The sequence below is a fragment of the Sciurus vulgaris genome, assembly GCF_902686455.1.
Source record: "Sciurus vulgaris genome assembly, chromosome: 10".
NCBI classification, from domain to species: domain Eukaryota; kingdom Metazoa; phylum Chordata; class Mammalia; order Rodentia; family Sciuridae; genus Sciurus; species Sciurus vulgaris.
In genome coordinates, this window is record NC_136470.1 from 65,307,373 (window position 1) to 65,328,961 (window position 21,589).

The following is a 21,589-nucleotide window of genomic DNA, read 5'->3' on the forward strand; positions in this document are numbered from 1 at the left end:
TACATTTTGCTTTATAGGTGAGTAGATTCAGACTCAAAGAAAGAAAGTAACTTGCTCTAATTCACTTGAAGAAGTTGAGCCAAGACTGAAACTCAGTTTAAACTTCAAATTTAATGTTCTTTCCCATATGGATAGTACAAAATATACACATTGAATTAAAAAAATTTCCTATATAACAAGGCACTCCAAATCATGTCAGTCTGCTAATGACACAAACCATTTGAGGTTCCCAAGTTAATTAAGAGAGTTGCACTATCCTGAAGGTAAAATGAAGATATTTATATAATATTAATTTGTTTAAAAATTCTTAAAGCAGTATCCTCAAATATACAAGGGAAATATTTTTTCATAGGGAAAACGTCAGGAGCAATACAATCCATTCTAGAAAAGAAGAGTGCTTTCTTTATGGTTCTTTGTTTTCAATTCTCTTGCCTAAATAACTTTTTGCTAGTAAACACATCATGGTAGAGAACAACACATTAGATAGAGAATAATTTGAACAAAACCAAGGTAATGTTTCAGAAATACTTGAAATACGAAGGTGGTGATTATGTACCTTTAAGAAAATTACTCAGATGTTTTTAAGTTTTTATCTCTCCATAGTCTTTTAGACTTAAATTTTATAAATTTAGCAACTAAGAATTCAGTTTAGCACAAAATGAAGAAACTTGCTTTATAAGTAAATGGAAAACTTAAATATTATTAGATTTTTATTAAGCAGCAACAGAAAACTATGTCCTCCGAGTTATTTTCAGCTATAGTAATACCTTCTTTTATCCAATAAAAAACACATTAAATTCCTCAATTTCAAATACTGATGATATCAGCAAAGTGTCCACACATCTGTATGTCTTTCTGGGCTTACCCAAACTGACCTTTTTCCAATGAATTTTCTCTCAGATGCACATTTGCAAAAATCACCTGAACAGTTGACATTCTCCCATGCCATGCTACTTCAATGATCTGTCTACAGGATTTTCCCAAATTACTGTCAGACTCTAGCCATTCTTAAGCACTTACTTTTGTTTACTGCTCAAAGGAAAGAAAAGGGAAAAGCCTAGATTCAAAAGCTAATAAAGACTTTTCTCCCCACTAATTATATTTAATCACATATCAGTTATAAAATAAGTATGATCTAAGTGTTAACTCAGAGTTTATAATAAAAAAATCCATAGGTATGTATAACAATGTATGCTATAAATATGAATAAATACCTTTCAATATAATATGCATGTGCATTATATCATTACATTTTAATGTACATATTACATATAGATATAGATATGTCTATATTTATACATTTATATTTCAGTATTTATTCCTGAAAGTTAAAGGGAAAATACTTAAACTGTTTTCATAACATGAACTCTAACTGAAATAAAATGTCCTTTAAAAACTATAATTAATGGCTGTTGTGTCAAAATGTGAACCAAAGGGTCAAACCTTATAATTCACAGTTTGAGAGGTCATAGCTCAAATTATAACTTTAAAAAAGTGATTATCTGTGAGTAATTTGACAAATCCGTTTACTATACACTGAATGCATATAAAATATTTTTGAGAGTAAAAAGAATGTATGTCCAAGTGGACAGCTGATGGAGGAAATGGCCTTTTACTGAACAAGGCTGAAGTCCAGCATAATGACTTGGAATGCCTTTGAATGAGCACACAGGCTGGAAGGCCAAACAGTACACACATCCAAAAGGAAGCATAATGAACAATCTGATCAGAAGACAAAAATATTCCACACACATGTCCAATGAGTGAAAAAAATACATACGCTGCTATCACTTGCTTTTTCTTCACCATTACAACAACCCAATTCATGGATAAATTCTGTGCTATTAATTAGCAACCTTGAAGAGAAATAATTTTCTATAATTTAAAAAATATTAGAAATTCTTATGATATTTCAGTCTGAGCTTTGAAAACACCTATGGAAGCTATGTATCATATAAAGTATACAGATTTGAAACACTTCTTTATAACTCATCTTAGAAGCAAATATTATTGCATCTATTCTCACTCAGAAGTCACTTGTCCCTTAAACATATTCTGAAACAATTTGGCCTCTCTACAATTTTTTCATCTAAAAATAATCCACCATTAAGAATGTAGGCCATTGAAGGTAACTCTTGTACTGTACCCCAAATTTCTTTACCCATGACAGAATGAGAAGATCAGCACAATAAATCACTTAATTATGTACTACATTTTAATGTTTATTTATGAGTTTATTATATTCCCTATTAGATTATCAGATACAGTAAGGACTGTATCTCTCGTGTTCAACATTACATCTAACACCTGCAAAGTTCCTGGCACAGAGCTGACATTCAACGAATATTTGCTGGAAAATAGAAAGAAGTGATGAAGGGAAGAAAGGCTTGAGGCCTAAAGTTAACTTTTCTTGTCAAGCATTATTTGTATACTTGTAGAAAGAAAACTCCAAAAAAAATATGCACACTAATCTGTTTACCTATCCAACAACTCATTAATCCATATATATATATCATAGAAACCCAAATACTTTAAGTTTCCCAAAGTAAATAACTACAAGATAAAATAAATCAAAATAAATGAAAAATGAAAAAGATGGAAACCAGGGTAGGAAACAGAACACACACACACACACACACACACACACACACACATACACACACATAGTCAAATCACAGGAAAGAGAGGAATTTACTTTTTAAACTCTCCAATTTAAATTAATCTTGATATAACCACCACTATAACACTCATCACAAAACACTAAGAAATTATTTATAATATTTACCAGTTCCTCATCTAATCATGCACTATGGCAAATACTATATAATGTAGTACCTTATATGATGAGTCGTACAGTCTATTGGAGGAGACAAATATTCAATGCAATAAAGTATAAAAAGTATTTTGCAATACTACAAATATAGTTTTTTTTTTTGAAAGAGACAATATTCTTCTCAGAGCCAATATTCTTCTTTTTTAATCCCTTTACTTCACATGCCACCATAGTCTTTTTTGGTACTTGTTAACACATTTGGATTTTGATGTACAAAGAAATGTGTGGCTCTCAAATATCACTAGTATAAATAAGACCCCCACAAGTAAATCAAAATATCATTAGAAATTACATCTGAAAACATTCTTTTTCTAATAAGTGAAGGCTTAACTCTGGTTTCACTTAGCCTGATAAATGTTTCTGTCATTCCTTTGGGCCAGCCCACACATACTGGGCGTTTGATAGGTCCTAGGCGTGACCATCTGGCCCTTTATTTACTTAATTCTTTTTTAATACTGACAAGTGTATTAGTAACACCTCCTTGATCACTAGTAAATATAGAGCCACTACACAACTAAGATCTTCTCTAATTTTGAAAGTCTCTAATTAGTTGTGGGTAGGAGTTAGAGAGTATTACAAAGATGTTGAGAATACTACAATAAGTAATCTAATTCCAAAAAAAAAAAAAAAAAGCATGTTAATTTACTTCCCACTTCATTAGCGGAATAAAAACCACCTTGTCATCACCAAAGGATACAAGAAGAGACCTGGATATTTGGAGGAATGGTGGATATGGAAGAAGAATGAATACAGAGTTTAGCAAAAAACACAAATGTCATACATATTAAAATTTTTATTGATAATTTTGATTGTTCTAGTTTTCGGTGTGTTTCAAGGGTACATTTTATTCAATTAAAAAACACATGTTTTTAAAGGTAGTGATAAGGCAAATTACTCAAGCTTTCAAAGACTGATCATTCTACTGGTACTCAAGTTATATATTAGAGAACTTTAGAAGCCACATCAATATTTTCATGTTAGGAAGATCTGGATTACTTGATCTTGTGGAATAAAATATAAGCTTTAAAGAGAGAATTCAGTTATAAATGATAAATCATTTAGAAAGATGTTTTCTATTACAAGAATCACAATTGAGAATTTATTTAAGTTCAGTACATTTATTTTTAGTTTTTTCTATTGGATAAAAGACTAATACTGTAATTTTCCATAAGATTTAGATTCTTTAAGGAACATCAGCAGATTGTTATGTGTGTTAATTCAAGCATCAGGTTTAAAATATCATAACTTGCTACTAAAGATTCTTTGTAAGGTTGACACAGTTATTCTCTTTTCTAAGATCAAACAACATAGGACCAAGCAAAAGCCTTTTACAGATCATTTTGGGTTTCAGTCTTTCTCCTTTGTTCATAGACATTTTGGAAGAAGGACAACTTTCTCTTAAATAGTACTAACCCCACATGGAATCTAAACTAAAAACTTGTAAGACTACAGATTGTGAAGTAATTAGTAATTCATTATAAAATCTTGTAACTAAGGAGAAATAGTTAACTGGTCCATGTGCAGAAGTAAATTGGTGAAAGGATAAAGAATAGGGTAAACAAGGGAAGAAAGCATACTGTTTAATATATAACTTAAGAACTGTCAAAAAAAGTGAGGCATGTCTTATTTACTATTATATAGAAAGACGAATGAATTATTTTGCATACAAACAAAGGCAGGTACAGATATGTAATAGGAGTCTCATATTACAGTGGAACGTAAACTCCTCTGGGCAGTGATCATCTAAGATCTCTGGGCAGTGATCAGCTAAGATGGAACAGAGACAGTTACAAAGCAATGATTAACTAGCTGACAGAGCTATTATTCATGGCAGGTATTGTAAGCAGTCAGGGCAGCAATGTTGGTGGCCTCTACTCATCAAGCAGCTTTGCCAGTACAGACTGGATGCCTGGAACCAGGCAAGACACAAACACAATAAAACCTAGAGCCAGCTAAGGGAAGATTCAACACAATCCATTTCCAATTTTAAATATCACTGGAAATCTACACTGAAGAATGTTTCCTCTTGGGCTTGGCATATATTGTGTTTACAGAATGTTGACCAATACTTACCTCTATTTATCTTACTATGTACAGCAATATGCCTGAAATACTCTATCTAAAAATTCACAGTATCTTATAAAAAAGAAGTGATTCTAACATTAGTTGGCCAAAATTTCTGTTGATAAGTATGACCAGCACATCATGTGGTTTCACGAACAGATGGTCAAATTGAGTCCATTTCACTGACATTATATTATGTGGGTCTTTTTATCCTGAACAATCAAGCAAAACAAAAGCACAACAGAAGAGGTCACTTTGCCCTCCTTCATTAGGTTGATAGTTTTATCAGTGAAATGTGAAAATAGAAAACTAACACAGGATATAATCATGCATGGTACCATTTCCATATAACATTTAATATTTAGGTATTCATGTTAAAAATCCTGATACTTGTGAAAATGGAAGAATACACAGGATATTACTGTATTCAATCCCATGATCTCCAGTAGAAGGGGAAAAATAAAATAGTCATATTTCTCATTCTTCAGTTTTTTAACTGATAGTTTAAAAGCAAAAAAAGCAAATTATAGCCCTTTATTTATACTTGGTTCTTTTAAAGAAACCTCAGGAAAAATTTACATTTTTTTAAAAAAGCAAAAACCTATGTTTGTTAAAATCATTCTTTGAAAGGCTATGCTCTTGCTCTCCTTGTCTCTCTTTCTCTCTCTCCCTCTTTCTCTCTGTTATAAAAAATATATGTATAGAAAGTATTCAGTAAAAATAATATTTATAATTGAATATAGTGAATAATTTTAAATATAAAATTCAAAATATTCATAACCAACTGAATTAGTAGTCTAACAGATATCAAGTCACCAATTATTAATTTTACACTGTGAAATTTCTTGAAACACACAAATATTGGCACACAGGTGCATGCACACACACACACATGTTGCTAACTGGATTCTTTGTATGCTAACTTTAATTCTATAATAACCTCCAAATATAGTTTACTTTGATTCGTGGGGCAAAAGAGATAAAAATTATGAATGTATTTCTTTCTGTAATAGCTGACAGCAAAAATAATAGCAGAAAATTGCTGGAACTTGTATTGCTAAAATATACCTACACATGTGACTGTGAAAACTTAGGTGCAGAGAGCATTCTGGTTACCTACCTTCAGAAAGAGCTGATGAAATATGAGGTTTAAAGACTACATCTTTAGTATTTCTGTACCTTAAAATATTGCCGAGTATTAATTTTTCATCAAGTTGTCATTTTCTCTGACATTTGGTTTTATTAATCAAGGCATTTATCATTAATTTGTAGAAAATATCATAATTAAGCCAAATAAAATAAAATCCTTAAAAGGTTAAAATTAGAAAGCAGGTGAATTAAAACTTTGACATTACCCTGTTGACATACAGAAGCTTTTTGGAAGTATGGGAATGAAGTTTTTTTAGAGTTTGGTATCTCGATCCTAAGGCTGGCTGTTTTTTAAAAAATGTTATAAAGATTTGATTTAAAGCTCTCTGACAGTTTTGACATTCAGGTGAAAGTACTGCTGCTGCATTTGGAACAATTTGCATATCCCACAGCTAAACGGAATGTTTGAGGTGTGCACTGGTGTAAAGAAATTAAAAACAAGCTATCACACATGCTTAAGTGTATGTATTCACAAAACTGATGGTTGGATGGAACTACCCCATTCCCCTCCAATGTAATCTGTGATTTACTCTTCTATAATAAATTACCCTACCATGTTATTCTCACTGGAAGATCTAACCATGCATGTAAGAAGCAAAGTAATTACAGCCCCCTCTTGTCTAAGAAACCTCCTTCAAGCCCAATGAGCTCTTAATACACAATGCAGCAACACAAGTCTATTGTAAACCTCTTACCTGAAATATCTGGACTTCTGACTATCAGTAGACATTAAATGTCATCTGAATAGTTTCACTGTCCCCAACAAATGTATTTTTATCTCTTTTAGTAAGGTGTTAAACTATTCCCTGGAAGGAATATGTACTGACTTCTTGCCTTTGAGCCAATATGTGTTCTTAAAGAAAGGAAAAGGTTTTAACTTTCAAGAATTCTAAACTAATATAATAAATGGCAGGGGAGGGATGATACATTTCTATATAGAAGTAAGAAGGGATAACAACAATACCCAATTAGACCGAAATATTCTGAGTTGACATAAGGTTTCTTCCTTTTTACTTATCATTTCAGAATACTTTTAGGTAGACAGAAAAGTTATATAATGTGTTAAGGAATAATAACAATAAAGAAAAAACATGATGCAATAAATTCAAGGCTTTAAATATCATAAAACATTTCAGGAAGATAAGCCATTCAAAAAAAATCACTGGATATTACCTTCAGCCTTCAGAGTCTCAAATGGCAATTCATAGCACTTCTTTTTGTATACCTTTAAAAAAGAAATACTTAAAATTAGAAATCTGTTGAGGAAACAATTTGCATTTCTGTGATGCTTTTATGATTAGCCATGAGAAGTAGATAACTGAGTTTGTTTATGCCAAATAAAATCTATAGTTTTTAAAAGAAAAACTAACATATTCAAATGTATATATGCAGCACAAGTACTCAGTAACATGTGGCACTTATATTCAATCTAAACCATTGTGAGCACATTTCTGAAAATATGGATAACAGGATTATTAGATGCTTTCTTAATTTATGCAAATATGGAATTTACATTTTTATTTTTAAAAAATTAATCCTAAATAGCTTTTGACCCATCAATTTGCTTATTCTTATTTAATAGGAACCTTGCAAAGATCTACAGTATATAATGAATTGGTAAGCATGTTGAGTTTGGAAGTATAAACAATAAGACCCAAGTCCTGTCCTCAAAACAGAAAGTAAAATTGGAAATTTTGCATAATCACAGGTAATCCAAAGAAAATGGGTAGAAAGAATAAGGGAGCAGATGTCAAAGTTTCCAGCAATAGGGTCTATGGCAGCTAAGGCATTGACATTAGGACATTGCTTTATACTTCCTATCTTAGCAGCAAGACTGTACAGGACCCTACCCAGATTTGGAGGCAGAGATGCAAACAAATGGATTAGTCACTTTCAAATCCCTTTCCACCTAAATGCATTTGATACTACACGATAACAATAAAGCATGGGAGTTGTAGAGCAGGTAAGAGATTGGGATGCCTTTGAAGACAATTGGTGAGTTTGAGTATAACTAGAAAAAAAACTTTCCTGTTAAAAGTTGTTGGAGGAATCTCCATACTGCTCTTCAAAGTGGTTGCACCAATTTTCAGTCCCACCAGCAATGAGTAAGTGTACCTTTCCCCCACATCCTTGCCAACATTTATTGTTACTTGTATTTTTGATAATTGCCATTGTGATTGCAGTGGGATGGATCTCAGTGTAGTTTTAATTTTCTTTTCTCTAATTGCTAAAGATGTTGAACATTTTTTTCAGATATTTGTTGACCATCTGTATTTGACCCAGTTATCCCACTCCTCAGTATATATCCAAAGGAACTGAAATCATCATACTACAGTGATGCAGCCACATTAATGTTCATAGTAGGTCAATTTACAATAGCTAGGCTATGTAACCAGCCTAAGTGCCCTTCAATAGAGGAATGGATTTTAAAAATGTGGTATATACACAATGGAGTATTACTCAACCATAAAGAAGAATGACTCTGACATTTGCCAGAAAGTGGATGGATCTGGAGATTATCATGTAAGTGAAAGCCAGTCCCTCCAAACCAAAGGTCTAATATGTAATGATAGGTGGAAGCTAACCTACAATAAGGGAGAGAGGGAGGGGAAAGAATAGAAATGCAATAGTAGCTTAGACAATGGGGAAGGGGGAAGGGAGGGAAAGAAGGGGGATAAGCAAAGACAAGACAGTGGAATGAATCTGACAGTTTTCCCATGTATATATATGAAAACAGTGCAGTGAATCCCACCACCACTTATAAGAATGGGGCTCTAACTAGAATAAGATACATTCCATGCTTGCATAATTATATAAAAATGGATTCTGCTGACATATATAACTAAAAAGAACCAATAAAAAAGAATAAAGGAAATAATAAAAAAAAAAAAAACTGGGGATGGAGCTCAGTGATAAAACACCCCTAGGTTCAATTCCTGGTACCAAAAAACAGAAAAGAAAAATATTGTATAATTCCTTTTATATGAGGCATCTAGAATAGTCAAATGAGTAAAAACAGAAAAGTGAGTGTGGTTGCCAGGGGCTTGGGGATAAAGAGTAAATTGTTGTTTAATGGGTACAGAATTGTAGTTATGCAAGACGAAAACTTCTGGTTACTGGTTGCTCAACAATGTGAAATATACTTAACACTACTGAATTGTATCTTAAAATGGTTATGATTCTAAGTTTATGTTATGTATATTATATTATATTTTAAATAAATAAAAATATATCTTTCAAAGAAAAAAATAAAAATAAAAATTGTTTGGAAAGTGATCTCTCTAAATTTGCAATGAAATCCCAATGATGACCTCAATGTCATATTTATTAATAACTTCCACATTCAGCCAAAGTCTCAAGAGCAGTTTTACTAATGGAAATGCAATACATAATCATAAGCTAATCCTATAATACAGTACATCTACAGTGAGAGACCCCCTTAAAATAATTTTTTTAAGTCTCAAGATTTTAATTGACTGGATCTTTAATATGCATATGCAATGGTTTTGCAAAGGGAAAAGAAAGCAGCAAACATCAAACCACACCAGTAAATCAAAACAAGTTTAAGTTTAAGCTGTACTAATAACCAAATGAGATCTAGAAAAGAAAAATGACTATGCTACTTAATTCAGAGTATTGGCAATATCACACTTACTCTACAAATGTAAATTTGAGGACAGGCACTGAAAATTAGAATCAGGAGACAAAATCAGAACCAATAAAGATGAATAAACAGAGGGTGATGAGGAACAAAAAAGAAAAACTTGTCCAGATTGTAAAGACAAGGTCAGGAAAGACACCTTCAGAAATTTTATTTGGCCATTATAACATATATTATAAAAACAATTTTATTAACTTATTTTCTGTCTCTCCTATAAGAATGAAAGTACCACCAGGGCAGGCAGGCAGTTCTTTTTCACTGTATCTTCATTCTATGAGTAGGGCCTGCCACAGACTAGATCAATGAGTATTTACTAAATGAAAGAATCAACAATCTAACTAACCTAAGAACTTAGTCACATCTATGTATAGAGTACAAATTTAGATTTAAAGAAGTTACATATTACATATTAATATATGGAGTTTGCCCTTTTGCAACCCCAACTCCCATAACTTCTTGTTAATTCTTCCATTCAACATTCATTCCAGCAAGGGAAACAAACAGTAAGCAAGTAAATTACTAGAATTATAATGTCATGTAAGTAGTACAAGGAGTAACATCACTGGGCTTCACATGGGCTGATAGTTTAGATAGGCTTGTATAAGGAAGTTTCTTAGAAGAGGTGACAATATGAAGACACCAGGAGGAAGTGAAGGAGAGAGTCAAAAAAATAAAGAGGGAACTAAGCTGTTGTAGGATTAAAATGAGATAATACATATCACCTTTCTTAGTATAATGGCTAGTATACAGCTACAATGTACACAATAACTATTATTTTATTATAATGCTATTATTCTTACAAACTGAGAATTTCCCCACTAGATTATAAATTTGTAGAAGGTACTCATTTTTATCTTCTCTAAAATTTCTTAAACAGTGCCTAGCATGAACTCAATAAACATTTACAGAACTGAAAAGAGGAAGACACACTTATCAGTTCATCAATTAGAAGAAACAGACTATATAAAGGAAAAAAATGGTCATATTTCATATGCCAAAATCAACCGATCTCTGTTACATCTGTATCATGTAACAATTGTTACATGATTAAAAGGGAAGAAAAAAGGAAAACATATATAAAATGATTAGGACTAAAAAATCCTGAATAATAAGAGAAAAAGAATGAATCAAAAAAGAAAAAGTTCTCAGTATTAGTCCACCATCTCAACCACTTAACATATTTTATTTACCTCTCTCAGACTAACATATATTTCTAGAGCACAGAGCTTACTTAGTCTATACCAAATATTAAAAACATCTTTGTTGAACTGAACTAAAATTATCTTTAATAGTCTTGATTCTTTAACATTATCTCAAAACAACAAAAACAAAAGACAGGAGATGGACACACTTAAAAATTAAATTTAAACAATAAAATTATCAAGTGTTAGGTCTCAGCCCTATAGCAAAGGAATAAAGAATAAGGTAGATCTTTACCTAAGCCTGAAATACAAATCACAGTATGATATTAGCAATGAAAGAGACAAATCAGTAGAAAAAGACAGAACAACTCCAGTATGAGGTACAGGCAGCATTTCCATGGATGTTGTTGATGTAACTAACTGATTATATGGGGAAAAATAAATACCATTTACCTTCTCTTACCAGATACCAAAATATAAATTAGATTGAAGTTTCTGAATATAACAAAGTATTTAAAGACCTCTAGATATGCATACAGTTTCTACAATGAGAAGGACTTTTAAGGCATAAATACAGTGGCATGTAACATAAACATTTATAAATTTTACTATTTAAAATTAAAAAATTTTCACAAGTTAAAAATATCTTCAACAGGTTTGGGGTTGTGGTTCAGTGGTAGAGCACTTGACTAGCATGCATGAGGCCCTGGGTTCAATCCTCAGCACCACATAAAAATAAAATAAAGGTATTGTATCCACCTACAACTAAAATAACAAAATGTTTTATAAAAAAAAAAAACTTTAACAAATTTAAGAGACCAACAACAAATAAAGTTCAATATTTTAAGGTGTATGATGTTCATATAATTAATATTTTTATTTGTAAATAAATGAATCAAATATTCTATTTTTTAAATGAGCAAAATACATGAATAGATAATTTGCAATAGAATTATAAATTATATTTTAAAATATAACATACATTATAAATATGTTAGTGTTTATAAAATATTATTGAAAAATGTATAAAATAATGAGCTCAATAATGTAGGGATAAGTAAAAAGCTAAAATATACGTGAAATCATATCAATCTGCAATAGTGATAAAAGAAATGCAAATTACAAATATATTACATATATTTGAATAATAAGAACAGGTTAAATAAATTACATGTGATATAAAATTAAATGTGATAAGTGAAAATTTATAATGAGTCACTAGGCTTAAAAATAGGTAACAAATGACAACAATAATTTTAACTTTTAACCAGTTTTTAGGAATTTGTGTATACAAACAAAAGAAAGCACCAAAAAAAGCACCTAATGTGTGTTTTGGAAACAAAATTTAAATGTAATATTATTAGATTTCTTGGTTAAGAAATTCAGTTGAAAATGTCTACATATCCTCATTTTTGGTAACTACTTCCTCCATTAACACACTTGTTTTTTAAAAGAAGAAAAAAGAGAGGAAGGAAAGAAGAGCAGATGTTGTGAGGGAGGAAAGAAAGAATAAAAAAGAAAAGGGGAAGAAAAACAGAATTTGTCAAAATAACAGCAACTACCTTAAGATAGCTATTAGGTTCCCAGTAGACAAAATTTAACTAATTTTATTATTTAAACTTTCAAAGAATGCCTGTATGTAGAAAACTTAAAATGTCTGAGGTTAATGTATATAGTAAGAATAACAGAAAAAGAAAAAACAGACAAAATATCCACCAATTTTAATTACAGAACCACTAGGGAAAGATAAACAAAATATGCCCATGAAAACAACTGATGCTGCTCCAAATCAGTTTTGAAAGTAGGACTGGTATAAATTTCAAATAAATAAAAGTTAACAATAAGTAGATTTTAATCAACTATAAAGTCATGCTGTCCATAACCACATAAGAAATGTTTTTTCAATTCATAGTACTTATCATGCCATTCAAAAGTCACCTACAACAAATGAACTATGACTTTTCTTGTTAGTCATTCAGCCAGTACTAGTATTTTATATGGGCCTTCCCAATTTAAGACAAAGTTAATAAAACTGCTAAAGGTCATTTATAGAAAACAAATCATCTTCATTAAATCAATATTTAAATGGGATTAGTTTTAGCTAATAAAAAATAGGTAAATGAAAACCAGCTAATGCTCCTCAAAGAACATCCAAAGGAATCTGCATTTATGTGATGCAGATGACAAGATGCTTTCTCTCTTAAGTCTCAAAAAGGATAACTTAGGTCTAGTCTTCACAACAGTCCAGGTATTGATTCTGATGTGGGGTTTATTGGAGTTTTTAAAACTCCAGAGAAATCTGATAAGTTCTGCTGTAGACTTCTCCAAGAATCCTTCATAAAAGCGGCCTAGCTAAACCATAACTAAAGTCATCTAAAATCAACTCAAATTCCATTGAGCCAGAGCTCCGGGGCAACAACAAAAGACTATTCACTTAACTCAATTATACTTGTTAGTTATTGCAATTTCCTTTCCAAATAGAGGGAAAAAGTTCAGAAAGATTATGTACTTAATACTACTTTTAACCCTAAAATCCAATTGGTTTTTTTTTTTTTCTTACTTGTCCCTTTAAAGCAACCCAAACCTGTCCATTTATTATGCAGCTTCACTCTGTTTGTTTTTATTTCTCAATAGCAGAATGCCTTAAATAAATTCTTAAAACCAACATACCAAGAAATAAATAAATTAAAACTCAATGACTATAAAAAGTACACAGTCTAACCTGCTTAATTATTAACAGGTAAACAGAATGCATTTCTGAATTATTTACTTAATCTCTTTAAACTAAAAACTTTAAAGTTTTTGAGCTTGGAATGTGTACCTTTTCTAAGGATCCAAAATAAGTATTTAAAAATACTCTATTAAGCCATTTTAAAACTATTCTACTAAGTCATTTTAATACAAGCAATTTAAAAACACCAAATAAATGTGAAGGTAAATATTTGCCAAAGTGCATAAAAAATAGAATACACTTTTAAGATTTCAGAGGTCAGTAAAATTCCTCTCCTTTTAATTTTCCCTTGTCTTCTTTCAGATAATTTATTTCATACTACATTTGCGTGTAAAAAAAGTGGAAATAATCAGTATCAAGTTATAATAATTACATTGATATAATAACGATTTTAAGCAAGCATTTATAGAATACACTTAAAGCATGCCATAAGAAATATACACTTAACCTATAGAAAATATTAAAATCCTGAAGTTAGAAAAAAATAAAAGAAAGAATGAACAGTAGACAAAATCACCATTTTCTCTGGAAGAAGTACCAGCTCACTGGTACTGAAGAATGACTGTTGCTTGACACAAGAAAACATCAATTACCTGCATGATGGTCAATTTAATTTTCCATTAGCAAAGGGGGATAAAAGGTTTTGTTTTCATCCTTTATACTTTATACTTTCATCCTAAGACTTATTAGTAAATTTTCCTGCCTAAATAAGATAAATATTATAAGTTTATCTTTCATTAAAAAAATTATGAAATTTTTTTTTCATAAAAAATTCATATTGCCTTATAGGGGGCTCTTAATCTTTTGTGGGTGAGTGGTCATAAGGCTCGCTGGGAATATCATAAAAACCAGGAATCTTTTCCTCTAGAAAAGTGTACATGCTCACAAGAACATCAGAGTACAAGGACTCACATAAAATCCCCCTTCCTTCTGATTTTACAAAATTGTAGATTCTTAGACCCAGAGATTGTACTGACTATATGGTGCCCAGAGGATATAAAAAGGATACTTGAATTTTATTTTTCAAGACATTTTTAAAATTTGTTCTAATTAGCTATAAATGACAGAATGTATTTTGACACTTTGTACACAAATGGAACACAACTTCTTATTCCTCTGGATGTGCATGGTGCAGAATCACACTGGTAGTGTAATCGTACATGTATATAGAGGAATAATGTCCCTCTCATTCCACCATCCTACCCATCCTCACACTCCCACCCCTTCTCCCCTCACCGCCCTCTACCCAATCCAAAGTTCCTCCATTCTTTCCTACCCCCACCATTATCAATCAGCATTGGTTTTTCTGGGTTCGGCTTATTTCCCTTAACATGATATTCTCCAGTTCCATTCGTTTACCTGCAAATGCCACAATTTCATTCTTGAAGACACTTAAATAACATAAGCTATTTTTTTTTTTTCTGTAGATTTTTCTCCTTTCTTCTAAAAGGGGAGTATAAAAAGATTCTGGTTAATTTAGTGTTTATTAAAGGTTAAATGTCTCCTTTTGGACAACTATACTACTGACTCTTTGAGCTTTAAAACAAAATAGTGCTGCTTTCACATCACTGCATATTTTAGAAGTGGCAATAATATTTTTCTTATATGTTCATAATTCTCAGGGGAGACAGAGTAAGAGAGAAAGTTACTTAATGTTCATCTATAATTCTAAAGATTAAAAGGTTAAAAAAGAGATTACAGAAACACAAGTATTCCCTATATTCACAATCTGTTCTAAGGGCTTTTATATATTTTTTTATTTATTTAAACTTCAAACTCTAGGAGGATAATCCCCATTTTATTGATGTGTAAAACCAAGTCACAGAGAGATTAGGTAATTTGCCAATGGACACCCCTCTACTGAGTGGCAAAAACCAGGATTCACACTCAGTCAATCTGGCTGCAGCGTCTATACTCTTCATAAGCCATATACATTTCCAGTTTCATTCTTTCATGAACTGATGGGATTTTGTTTGTGATTTGGTATTTAACACAAGTTCACGTCTTCACAACCATGCAAGAAGCATTCATATCATTTTGCCCAGACAAATTCAGATGGGGAATTATTTGTAAGTTGCTGACAAAACTGGCATCACCATTGGGTAGCTGGCAGCTATATACCATCGTAAATTTCCCAGAGCCAATGCCCCAGATGGAAAAATAAGACACCACTAGTTCAGTAAATGTGGAACCATACAATAGATGCTGACCCCTCATTTCCTTTTTGGAAATAGTTCTTATGGACTGAAAATTGAATGATTATATATTGGAAGGGCCAACCAAGACAACAATGCAAATGAATAATATTATCATAATGACAGTTCCCAAAGGTGGGACTCTCTGCTATTTCTGATTCATATGAAGAGGGTACAAACCACACTATATAATTTTTACTTTCTAGACTTAAATCATTTCTACGAAGTAAAATATTAAAGTAAAATTCAGATTTAGTGAGGTCAGGCAAGTTGCTTCAGTGGTCAAAGCTGGAGCAATGTGAACATTTTCTTGGCATATCCTTCTCTCTGACAGATTGAGTGTTTCCAGAGATAGAAACCAATTTGTAGTACAAGATTTGCTTTTAGTGTTAACAACCTTTACATATTGAGCAGTTTCAAGAAAAGCAAAGGTTCACAACAAAAAAATAAATAAAGTGAAATAAATAAATCCCATCCTTATATATTATAGAAAAGGTTTTAGTTAATAAATTCATTCCATTTAATTTTTATTGGATTACTTCCTACATATGAATTCAAATAAGCAGGTACTATTGAGACATAAAGATAAAAGATCAAAAGAAAGCTGAATATTCAAAATAATGAAAACAGTTAAAGCTCTGATATACAGGAAAGAGGACACAAGCCAAATAGATAGACAGATGCAAAACAATAAAAGAAAGAAACTTAATAACTAAGGCAGCTCTTCTACAATTAGACCTAGGAACTTTTATGGAGTAACCGATTTCAATGCAGCCAACCCAGGCTGAGAATGAGAACCTGCTTATAATAGGAGATTTGCTGGGAATTCAGAGTCATCCTTGGAATCTATCTCTAACTCATCCTAATAAAACAAATGCTTTGAAATCATCTACTTATTAGCCAATTCCTTATAATAATTCTCAATCACATATAACATCAAGTCTTAAATAATTATTTTTTAAAATCCTCCATATCTGGTCCCACTACGTATTGTCACTTGCAAATAACGCACAAGTTATATTCCAATACAATGGGATAAGATTTTAAATATTCTGTACATTGATTCAGTGAATTTTTGTGTCAACAACATGTCATGCAATGTTCATAGAGCTGAAATATTTTCACATATCTCAAGCTTTTCCTAAGCCCACAACATGTCCTCCATCATACCTCTTCTATATAGTTTAACATGAGGTCCGCCGTGTCATTTTCTACTAAGTTTAAAGGGTATAAAAACTAATTTTAACTTGAGAAACGCCAGGTAGGGAAATTAAATTCTGATGTTATATATCATAGCACTCAGGACCAAGATTTAGGAACTGGACAGCATTGCTTCTCAAGTTGTTCAGATCACTGTATTTCCGGGATGTGGTGAGGGTAGAAAACGTTGATGAAGGTTAATAGTAAAACCACAAGTCTGTATGTGACCAAAGCACCCGATTAGCACTTGATGCAAGCAAACTGAAAAGGGAAAGAAGTTTGTTATCAGTATAATTTGGGAGTTCCACTATTATAAAAAGCTCTGATCTTTCAATTAAAAGCAAAGAGTTTGCCTATCTGGTATATAGAACAATTAAGCAGTTAAGTTATAGACTAGGAATTTTTTACTTTTTAACCAAAATATGGCTAACAGAGTTTAAACTTTAAGTAATTTGTTAAGTTAATCAATTTTTCAACTACCTGTTTTAAATGCTTAGTAATTTCCTATGTTATAGACCTCCCATTAGTCTCTAGTTTCAAAAATACATTTCTGTCTCCATAAACTCATGGTTTTCAAGTTCTTTACTTCTGCTTCAATTTCCATTTAAATAATTCCTTTTGTAGGGTGATTATTTCCTTTGCTATTTTATTGCCCTGTTGACTCTTTTCCAAAACTAGTTTTGCTCTCAGCATTTGCCTTTTTCCCCCCCTTCTTCCAAAAGGTGTATTGATGTGGAGCATACTCCTTTCATTTCCTGATATTCTAATTTCAACATACCATACTCCCACACATTATCCAGCACATTTCCCTACAATCCATTTTTCCTTCTGTGAGGCTGGCACTAATGGAGACTGTGGGGTTTGGGATGTCTCTTTTTCAGTCACTTTATTCTGGCCCATCCCTGATCCTAATCTTCTTGTTAAATATCATTTGTTTTTAAATCTATATTCTATTCTCAAATCATATACTATCTTACTAAAATTCACCCACACCATTCTTTCCTTTCTTTATCAGGCAACACCTGAAGTTTGAGACTTCTGGACTTACTCTTCTAGCAGTCTCTTCCCCTAGACCATTTTATAATGACTTTCCCTTCTCATCATTCAGTTCTCAACTTAAATGGCACCTCATTACTCTTTATCCCATTATCCAATCTCTTTGAACCAAGTCACTCATCAGTCCACTCTCCAGATTTCTGTTCCTCACAGATTATCACTATCTACAATTATTTTATTTATATATAAACTCATTCACTGTCTATCTCACTACATTAGATATACTGTGTGTCTTGTTTACTGCCAAATCACTTGCCCTTAGGTGTCATGCCTGGCACACAGTAAGCACTCAAATATCTGAGTAATGAATAAATGAATATATAAAAATCATTAGGAAGTTAATATTCAAGACATAAATATTTATCAAGCACCTACAATGCAGAAGGTAATTTTTTTACTTAATTAGGCTGACAAATGTCCTGTCCCTAACATAAGTACATATGAGAGAAAATCCAAGATCATTCTCATGACATTTATTTTGAAAGAGTGCTAAAAACACAGATTGCTGTAGAATTACACCTACAATGTCTCCATGCATTAGAGTAACAACATGGTTTTCTCAGCCATTGTTCCCTCCATGTGCGCCCTCTAAGCCCTTGATGAGTCATCCTCTCCTTTTACTATGTCAAGAACAACTGAATGAAAGCAATGATGTTGACACATCTCATTTTGAACCTTTACTACCAAATGGATGGGTCAATCCCCATGAACGATGTAATATTCCAGGGGAGACAAGACCTTCAGTGTAGTAACATGTACAAATTCAATCCTTCCTTCATACAACATAAAAATATTCTGCTTACCTCAACTTGACATTTCAAATGCTTCTACAGGTAAAAAACAAAAATCATTCTTTTAAACCATGAATCAGTAAACTTTTTCTGTAAAAGACCAAATAATAAATATTTCAGGCTTTGCAAGTTCTACGGTATCTGTCTCAACCACTCAACTGTGCCTACAGAGTGTGAAAGCAACCACTGGTAATAAATACATAAACAAATGAGCATGGCTGTATGCCAGTAAAATTTTGTTTAGACAAACAGAAGATGGGACAGACTTGTGGAACCCATATTTAACTTATCAGTGAAGACTACAGAATTTCTCTATAGGGATTTAATGGTAAAATTTAACCAGGTGGAAGTATTATGAAATTCTGCATTAGAAGCTACCTTCATGTGACATACACACTGCTTTTACATGAATTATATGAGTGCTATGGTTTCAATCTCGAATGTCTCCCCAAGTTCATGGGTTAAAGGTTTTGATTCCCAATTTAGCAATGCCCAGAGGTACAGCTTTGGGGAGATAATTGGATGATGAGGGCTCTAACCTCATAGGTGAATTAATCCATTTGATGGATTAATCATTTGAATGGACTACTGAAATGTGGTTGAAACTATAGGCAGATAGGGCATGGTTGGAAGAAGTAGGTCACTGGGGGTGGGGTGGGGGGTGGCATGCCATGGGGAGTGTATTTTGACCCTGGTCCTTCTTTGCTCCTCTGCTTCCTAGATACCATGAGGTGAGCATCTTTTAACTGCTATGCTTTTCACCACAATATGCTGCCTCATCTCAGGCCCAAAGCAATGGAGCCAGCTGACCATTGACTGAAACTTTCAAAACCATGAGCCAAAAAAATCTTTCCTCCTCTAGATTGTTTCGGTCAGGTGTTTTGGTAACAGCAATGACAAGCTGACTAACACAATAAGTATGTGGGGGTTGGATGAGATTATGGGGAACTTGAACTCCTCAGGTCATCCTTGTCACTGCTTAATTCCACAATCAAGTTGGGACTGTACTCAGTATTATATTTTGAACTTGCATAGATTCACTGTCTTTCCATAAATATTCCATCCATCACATTATTTATGTCATAATTTTAAAATTATTTTTGAAAAGCTACAACAAACATTTGGTTGAAGTTCAAAAAACACATTCCCTTTATCGATGTTAATTCTGCAGTTCTATTTTAAACAACTATTAATTTTGTCAGACATGATTTGTTTGTAATGAACTCATCTAGTTCATTGCTTATGATTTCTTTGTCTTTAAGATGTTTACTGACTTCTCTTCCGGTGTTTTTCTGAGAATGTTGTCAGATACCCTGTAAGTCCATTTCAAATTACATTTGCATTATATTCATTATAAGAATTGTTTTTCCTTCAAAATCTTTCAGGTCTTCTAAATTTCCCGATTAGAATATACCTTTATATATCCAAAATATACTAAATATCGATTTCCTGTTTCTCTTTGGTGGCTATTTTCAAAGGTATTTTAAACTCATTACAAGCTTTTCAGAATTGCATTCCAAAACCAAAACAGCTACACAATTAAACTGAAATTTTGTAAAGATTCTAAATGATAGTGCATTGATCCACATTGTCATGAGATACATTATTTATTAATTAGTAACACAATCATTTTATATTCTCCATCTTACAGTTGCTATAATAAATTCTACTGCCAATCAGCTTTCATTAAGAAATCAGTCCATCTATTCATTTTAACCAATAAATTGTACTCTATGTTTCTAACATCCAATTCTGCTTTATTTGCTCTGACTACATGAATCTCTAAAATATATAGTGTCAAAACATGGTTTTTCTGCTTCAATTAGTGTCTTGCAAAACTGTTAAAGCTACAACATCTAAGTTTACTATTAAGTTACATCAGCATATCATACAACAAAGATTTTTAAATAAAATAAGGACATATATGTAAAAAGCAAGATTTTGATATTATAAAGTCTGCTTCAGTTATATTCAGTGTTCAACAAATGAAAACACTTGAGAATCCTAGTAAAAGTAAACCTTGAGATGGCTGAAATATCCATTCTAAATAATGGGAACATTTAGGTTATTGTCTGCACAAAACAAGGATCAGGCTTTTTGAGGTCATAAAATGCTTGACCTTCCCAGGTATGATGAATTCAAAAAGCTTACCACTACATCACACAATAGGAATAAGATTGTTGAACCTATCTTAAAAATAACATTTTCAGAAGCTCCATAAACCAATTCATTAAAGAAATAATTAGAAAGATTCTTTCTTTATCCTGATATGAAGGAAAATCAAAAATGTTGCAACATTTGCAAAAGAGGATGAAGTGTTCACATCTCACTTGTGAAGCTTGAATAGTTCTATTACCTGGGCTCTTGCTACATATTCAGCATGCCAAAGAAAAACATTTCCAAAAGAACAGAGGTTTGTTGATCCTGGGTTCCTGAAAATATCACATGATAAAGCAGAAGCTTTCATACACAATCAAACTGACAATAATTTACTCTGTATTCAGAAGGACCACAGTACAGTACAAAACAAAGTACCAAAAGTTATGTGCAAGTACAAACCTCTCAACTTCACTTAGATTTCACCAAAAAGTACTAGTATAGCTACATGTTAAAAGAGGAAAAGTTGAAGGGGAGAGCAGATTAGAATTGGAATAGTGTATCTACCTCTGCTATAGTTATCTGCCTCAATGAAAAAACTTAAACCAAACTTCCCAAAGATTTATCTTTTCTAGATTCAAGTTGTATTATTGATGCAAAATCACCACTT

General features: G+C 32.0%; 1 long non-coding RNA gene across 3 annotated transcripts in view; it reads right to left on the reverse strand.

Moving 5' to 3' along the window:
- Positions 1 to 21,589, reverse strand: part of LOC306670646 — a 667,486-nt gene that overhangs the window by 497,497 nt on the left and 148,400 nt on the right. For all 3 annotated transcript variants that reach the window (XR_013766464.1, XR_013766465.1, XR_013766466.1), the window contains exon 2: positions 7,220 to 7,271. This is a non-coding gene — a long non-coding RNA (uncharacterized lncRNA). The remainder of the gene's footprint in view (positions 1 to 7,219; positions 7,272 to 21,589) is intronic.